Raw genomic sequence first — 6,861 nt, forward strand, 5'->3', positions numbered from 1 at the left:
ACACATCTCTGGGACACCAGCAGCATCTACGCACATCAGCTGCTTTAAGCGGCTGTGCAGTGACTGCTAGTAGGGACTATTAGCCCATTTTAGAGACCATGACACTAAGGCGCATGAAGCTACTGTGGCCTCACACAGCTGCTTCTGCAGTCCCCGGCACCCCTCAGCTGGGCGCTGAGAACATTTGAACAACATGATGACCTTGCTTACTTTAGGTGCTTCTAAGCCCAGCACAGAGTGACCTTATCCAGGTGCCCCACATGCGGATGCTGGGTCAGGTTGCTGCCTTGGCTTCAGGCCAGGACAGATGTGGGCCATCACACATCCTTGTTGCCAAGCAACGATTCTGGCTGTGCTTGCAGAGCCCCAGCTTGCGGTAGGGTGGCGAGGACCTGCCTTGTCCTGGTCTCATCACAGTCCAGGCGGTGCGGGTCATGGTGTCCTGGAAAGCTCTTGGGTGTGGGCTGGGTTACACTGCCTTCTGGGATTATTGGAAATCAGAGCTGAGGAAGCAGAGAGCCCTCCTGGAAGAGGAGGGTTCCAGCTGGATCTTGAAAGGGGTGATGGAGGTTGGGGTCTGCCTTTGCCAGCCTGGGCACTCTGGAGGCCAAGCCTGTGTCCGATTCACCCTGTGGCCCTGTGCCCAGCACAACACCTGGCACAGAGTGGCCATCAGTGCCTTGAGTCAGCTCATCAAAAGAGGGACAATCAGCCCTGCTTCCTGGAAGAACTGCTGAGAGTAGGGGCAGCCCTGGGTCACGGTGGCACTGGAGCAGCTGCAGCGCTGTGCTCTGCCTGGCAGGCTCTCTGCTTGCAGGCAAACCCAACCTCTGGCAAAGCCCCCATGTGCCCAGGGCTCTGGCGTGCCAGGTCTCCGTCACACGCAGCCAGTGCGGGGGGTGGGCAGCATTGTGCTCTACTCCTCTGCCCTGGCCAAAGTTTTCGGTTTTCAAAGTGTCTCTAAAACAGGATTCTAGAATGTGCTGGAAGAGCTCCCAGTGGACTTTTCAGCCCACATACCCTGTTTACAGTTGGGGATCAAAGACCCACAGGAGACAGGACTTTCCCGCCTGTGTGGGCACTTGAGAAGCAGAGCTGAGATGTACCCTTGTCCGAGAGCCATGGCCAGTGCACATCCCATCCCCCTTCCTGGAGTGGAGAGCAGGCCCTTTCCTGCACTCACTGGACGTGGCCTCGGGCCTGAGGTCTGCAGGACTGGTAGGGAGTAGAGACAATTATGAAAAGAAGAGGCTAGAGAAAGGACCTTGGTGAATTCTCGAGCACGTAATGAGCATCAGCTCATCATCTGTCTCTTCATTCTCCCTCCTCGAGGGCCCTGAGGTCCCATCTGCAGCTCAAGCTATTGGCACTGATGCCAGCGAGCAAGAGCAAGGGTGTGATTATGAGCACGGCCTCTGTAGTTAGACGACTGCGTTTCCGTCTCAGATGTGCTGCTTATTAGCTGTGTAATGACTTACTAGCCTGGGTCTCAGTTTACTCGTCTGTAAAATAGGATGATAACAGTATCGGGAACACCGGGACGTGGCGAGGAGTAAATGACTTAATGGATGCGTGAATTCCTGCCAGGTGCTGAGAACACCGTGCATGTGGCGTTGTTTTTATTATTGCTGTGGGTGGGGCAGGACAGGGCGAGGAATACCCTTACCGCCTCACTGGAGGGGTAAGGCCCACCCAAGTTGGCACATTTGGGAGAGACAAGCCATGGCCCTCCAGCCTCACCCAAGTGCACATTCAGCCCACCCCACCATCAAAGTGTGCCCTCAGGAGAAGTTCTAGAAACATCCTGAGCCAGTCAGGATTCAGTCAAGAAAATATTCCACCCTAGCTGTTTCACATAGGAAGGTAATGAAGAGGTCCAGCTCACAAAAACACCAAGAGGAGGGCTGGGGTGTGAAGGAAGCCGGCCAGGGTTCAGGGAATCAGAAGAGGTTGGGTGCAGGGGATGTGCTCCTGCAACTAAGATCTCATTGGTAGAAGCTGCTAGAAGCCTGCTGGCAGGGGGAGGTGGGAAGGGTGGTGGCAGGCCCCCACCCCAGAGATGCAGGGGGTGCACATAGAAGGGGAGGGGAGTGGTGCTGAGACGCCTTCATTCACCGGGCACCCCTCCCATGTGGACACCTGGGGGTGGGGCAGGGGGTTGGAGGATGGAAGGCTCACCACCACTATTCCGCGAGCTCTCATGCCTCCTCCTTGATCCCCACGGCAGCCACGCGAGAGCCCAGATTGAGAGGCTGTAACAGACCCAGACTCTACCCCAAGTCTTCCTGCCCAGGATCTGGGGCTTTGCCCCTGGGTGCCCTGAGCCAGGCTGCAGGTCGAGTCATTCTTTCAACACCCAATGACTGAGCACCCCCAGCCCCATAGGACAGACTGCGTTTGGGGGGCATAGACTAAAGCAGCAAAAAGAGGGACAAGAATTCATCTTTGTTGGGATCCTGTCTCCATCTCTTACTAGCTAAATAGCTGTGCTCCAGTTCCCTAGTTTACAGCGGGGAAAGAGAGATAGCATCTACATCACAGTAGATTAAATATTAGGATGAAATGAATTAACTAAGTGCTTGCAAACAGTTCTGGGTAAATTCTATATAAATGTTAGAGATGATTATTTTTTAAATCCCATTCTCAGGGAGTTGCCACTGCACTGGGGGAGGGGAGACGCTGACGCCCCCTCTGTATACAGACGAACTACCTGTGCTCAGCACTCTGAAGGCCGAGGCAGGGGAGGGGTGCAGAGTGGGGTAGGGGTGGGGGTGGGGGGGCCCTGCTGGGGTGCGCAGGGTGGTCTGTGTAGGGAGCCGAGACCAGGGGAGCGGGGAGCAAGCAGGCGCCCACTCCTGAGACTGAGGAAACAGCGATGATGGGCCCTGAGGCAGGAGTGTGGGTGGGAGGGTGCCAAGGACAGAAAGAGGGAGATCAGGGTGGCTGGGGAGGAGGGGCTGCGGGAGCTGGGAAATGAGGAGGGGGCCCCAGCAGGCTTTTCGACGTGGGTGTGTGTGAGCTGGAGTCTGGCTCCGTGCCAGGAGAGACAAGTGACATAAAGTCTGCGCGGTGAGTGGGGTGCAGAGACCTCCCGCCTCTGGCAGGCCCAAGACAAAGCCCCTCTGGGTTTGGCAAGAGCAGGGGGAGCTTAGAAAAGGAACAGCATTTCCTCCTTCCTTTTTCCAACTGGAGGGAGACCTTGAGTGCCTGTTCAGGGAACCTGGGCTTGGAGGTGCCCCAAAACTGAGTGCCAGTGACTGCGTGGGTTGGTGTCTGGTCCCGGGCTGTGAGCCCCGTGTGATGGGGAGGGCTGGTGTCTCCGTCCCTGGCACCGTGAGGCTGTGATGCAGTGAAGGCCTCTGGGACATTGTGTCCTTCCTCTGAGGGTGTGGAGCAGCGTGTGTATGTTCAGTGGGCCTGTGCCCCAGGTGTGTATACCTGAGCGTGAGCACGTGGATGCGTGAGGCCAAAGGGAGCAGTGTGTACATTTCTCTGTGCCTGTTGGTGTGGAGGAGCCTGCCTGCCTGTAGGGGGCAGCAGTAGGGAATGCGGCCCAGTCTGGCCCCCTGCTTGCTTGGCATCACCAGAGCTCAGCGCTGGTTTTACAGTGAATCAGAACAGAGGGCCCTGGGGCCAGTGGGATGGAGGTGTGCTTCTTGAGGACTTGGATGGAGGAGCTGCCCCTAGGGCCTCTGAAAGCTGGAGTAGGGAGAAGCCCAGCCCCTGTGCCCTGCAGTGCAGTGCTGGAACCCCAGGTCCCCCTCCCTGTGACCCACTTGGACTAAGTGATCTCACCGCCTAGCCTGGAAGACAGTCTGATGCTTGGGGCCTGCCAGACCTAAGTAAGAGTCAGATCCCTAAGCCGGGGGGCCTCCAGGTAAGGCCGGGACTTCAGCCCTGTGGGAAGAGAGCATAGTTAGGGGTCAGAGGGTGACCCAGCCAGTAAGTGACCCACTTACTAGTTTCTAACCTAGGACTGCTCGGCTTCCCTATCTGTAGAGAGAGGCTCCTCATCGTGCTGTCTGGCCTGTTATCGTGAAGGTTAAATGAAGCATTGAATATATGCTCACCTGTGTAGGCCTTGTGCCAAGGGCTCTACATGAATTTCCTCACTCCACCATCACCATAACCCTCTGAAGCAGGCACTGTCCCCATCTTACAGCAGAGGAAACTGAGGCCGCTGGAGGAGAGTTTGCTCGCTGGGAGGGGGCAGGATCAGGGTTTGAACCAGGCAGCCTGACTTCAAAGCAGCAGTGAGAGTACAGAGCATCAGGCGGAGGCCGGCTCCCGGAGGTGTGAGGAGGGTGCAATCGTTTTCCTGGTGCCACGAGGCTCTTCTGGATCAAGCCCAGCGGATGGCTCTGCATCCTCTTTCCTCAGTTCAAACTGAAACAAGGTAGGAGAAAATACCAGGCTTGGAAGACTGAAGTTCAGACCCTGACTCTGTGGCCCTGTGACCTCACAGAGGGACCTCGAATAACGTGTTTACTCAACATCATTTTTGTTATAATGATGACAAGGGGGGGAAATCCCTGCCAATGTGCCATGAACCAGTTTTCAAGGACATGCTTTCCTAAACCCTTTGGCTTAACCCCGCAGCTTCCAGGAAGCACTGACAAAGAGTGAGGACCCCGTCCCCTCCCTGAGCTCCATTTCACCTCATCTGTAAAACGAGGACACCCGTTTCTGTAAGGATCACTTGTGTGCAAAGAGCTCTCAGCCTGTTACCAGATGACTTGCGTCCTCCCCAAAAGAAATGCCGGCCTGAATCCCAGTATCTCAGAAGTTGACCTTACCTGGAAATGGGGTGCTCACAGAGGTGACCGAGTGAAAACTAGGCGGTAACGGCAGAAAGGGACAAATGCAGGATCTCTATGGTCTGAGCAGACAGGGTATAGGAGAGAATCCTGGAGCCCTTGGTGGTTTTTGCAAACTTTTTATTGGGATTTACCAGGTACATGACAGAGGGGTGCCCAGCCCCCAGCAAGTCTCTCTCTCTCTCTCTCTCTCTCTCTCTCTCTCTCTCTCTCCCCACCCCTTTGTTTCTTCTACTGTTCTGTTCTCTGCTGGCGTCCCCATGATACCACCACTATAAGCCCCATCTTAGCCCAGGTGTACCCACTTACATATGCCCACACCCTACTCCAGGTGTCCGCCATCAGGCATGCATTCAGGGCCACAGAGCCATCATCAATCCTAATGGCGGGAGGGCAGAAAAGCCTGATACTTTGTTATCTTACCCTACACAGGCCATTGGGTGGGCCCTGATCCAATATGACTGGTGTCTTAGAAAAAGAGGTAATTTGGACACAGACACCACAGGGAAGACCCTGTGGGTAGACAAGGGGGAGGCTTGTGAGGCTGGACTTGTGCACCCAGGAGCTGAGGTGATAAGGCCAGGTCCTTCCCTGCAGGTGTCAGCAGGAGCACAAGCCGCCTGGCACTTTGCTTTTGTCTTCCGGCCTCCAGAGCTGTGAGATGATCAGTTTCGTGGTTTTATGTCACTCAGCTTGTGGCACCTTGAAACAGATGCACAGAAACAGATGCACAGCTGGTGACATGGTAGCCATAATGCCAGGTACTCCCCACTCCTCCATCGACCCTGTGGAGGGACTGAGGCCCAAGAGGTGTGGTCACCAGCCAGTTCATGCTGACTGGCTCCAAGGTGCTCACTGCTCAGCCCAGGAGCGGGCTGGTAGCCAGCGGCCAGGAGCCAGAACCCAGCACTTTGGTTTTGCTCTGCAGCCTCTCCATGTTCCTCTGGCACTGCCCTCCCGCCTCCGGGGAGGCTGGGTCCCACAGCCAGGGGCACTGGGCTCCAGAGTTTCCACCACGCAGCATTGCGGGGAGGTAGCAGTTTGTGGTTCTGGTCTCAGAGCAGAGTCAGAGGTTAAGTCCCGACTCCACCACAGCCAGGTTGTGTGATATGAGCAAGTCGGCACCCCTGGCCCCACCTCAGCTCCTTGTGCAGGGACCTGGCCTCCCATGCAAGGTGGAAGAGCAGCGCCTCTGAGGTTGGTGTGGGGAGAGCTCAGAGGCTGCGTTGCACGGGGCCTCGCCCAGGCCGAGCCTATGAGGGGAGGCACCAGAGACCCTGTCCCCACACTGGCTGACAGGACTGGCCCACCCAGAGTGGGAGGAAGTGGGGGTCAGGTTTGGGAAGATCCCCAAGGTTCTAACTGCCTTCTTCAGCTCCCCACCCCCAAGTCATCTCTAGGCCCCTGCCGGCTGCCCTGGGGGGAGAGGGGCCAGAGTAATTTGTGGTGATTATTTAGACAGTGGGTTGTGCCTCGGTTCTGTCTTAAGGCGGTTTTCATATAGCTGTGCTGCATAAGGCTCAGGGAGATGAGGTGGCTGGCCTCAGGTCACAGGGCCCGGAGGGCTGGGACCAGGGGTTGAGACTGGGGTAAGTCAACACCCAGTGCCCTTTCTCCCTCCCGGTGGCTTCCTCCCACCCATCAAGCCTGACATTTGGCAGAAACCGCAGTGGGGCCCGGAGGGTGGGAACTTGTCTGAGGCCACACCAAAGGAGAAGGGGGAAGCCTTCAGCCCAGAGAGGGATGGAGGGCAGAAGTGGGCACCCAGGCCATTAGCAAACCCCACTTCAGTCTGGAGCCTTCGCCTGCCCCTCCTGCATGCAGGGGGCAAGGTGGTAGCAGCCAGCAGAGGGGCCCAGACCGGCCTGAGGCTTAGGCAGAGCAGGGTCAGAGGGCTTGTCTGGGGCTTGGCAGGGAGGGCCCCGGTGCTTCTGACCCCTGGGACGTCCCGTGAGCCTGACCTTCAGTCCCAGCGCTGCTGAGTCACCCCCAGGCGGCAGAGGCCCCATGTCATCTCCTTCCCCTGCTCAAGAAAGAGCAGGAG

Source organism: Talpa occidentalis, unplaced genomic scaffold, assembly GCF_014898055.3.
Source record: "Talpa occidentalis isolate TD23 unplaced genomic scaffold, MPIMG_talOcc4v2.1 talOcc4.9, whole genome shotgun sequence".
In the NCBI taxonomy this organism is placed as follows: Eukaryota; Metazoa; Chordata; class Mammalia; order Eulipotyphla; family Talpidae; genus Talpa; species Talpa occidentalis.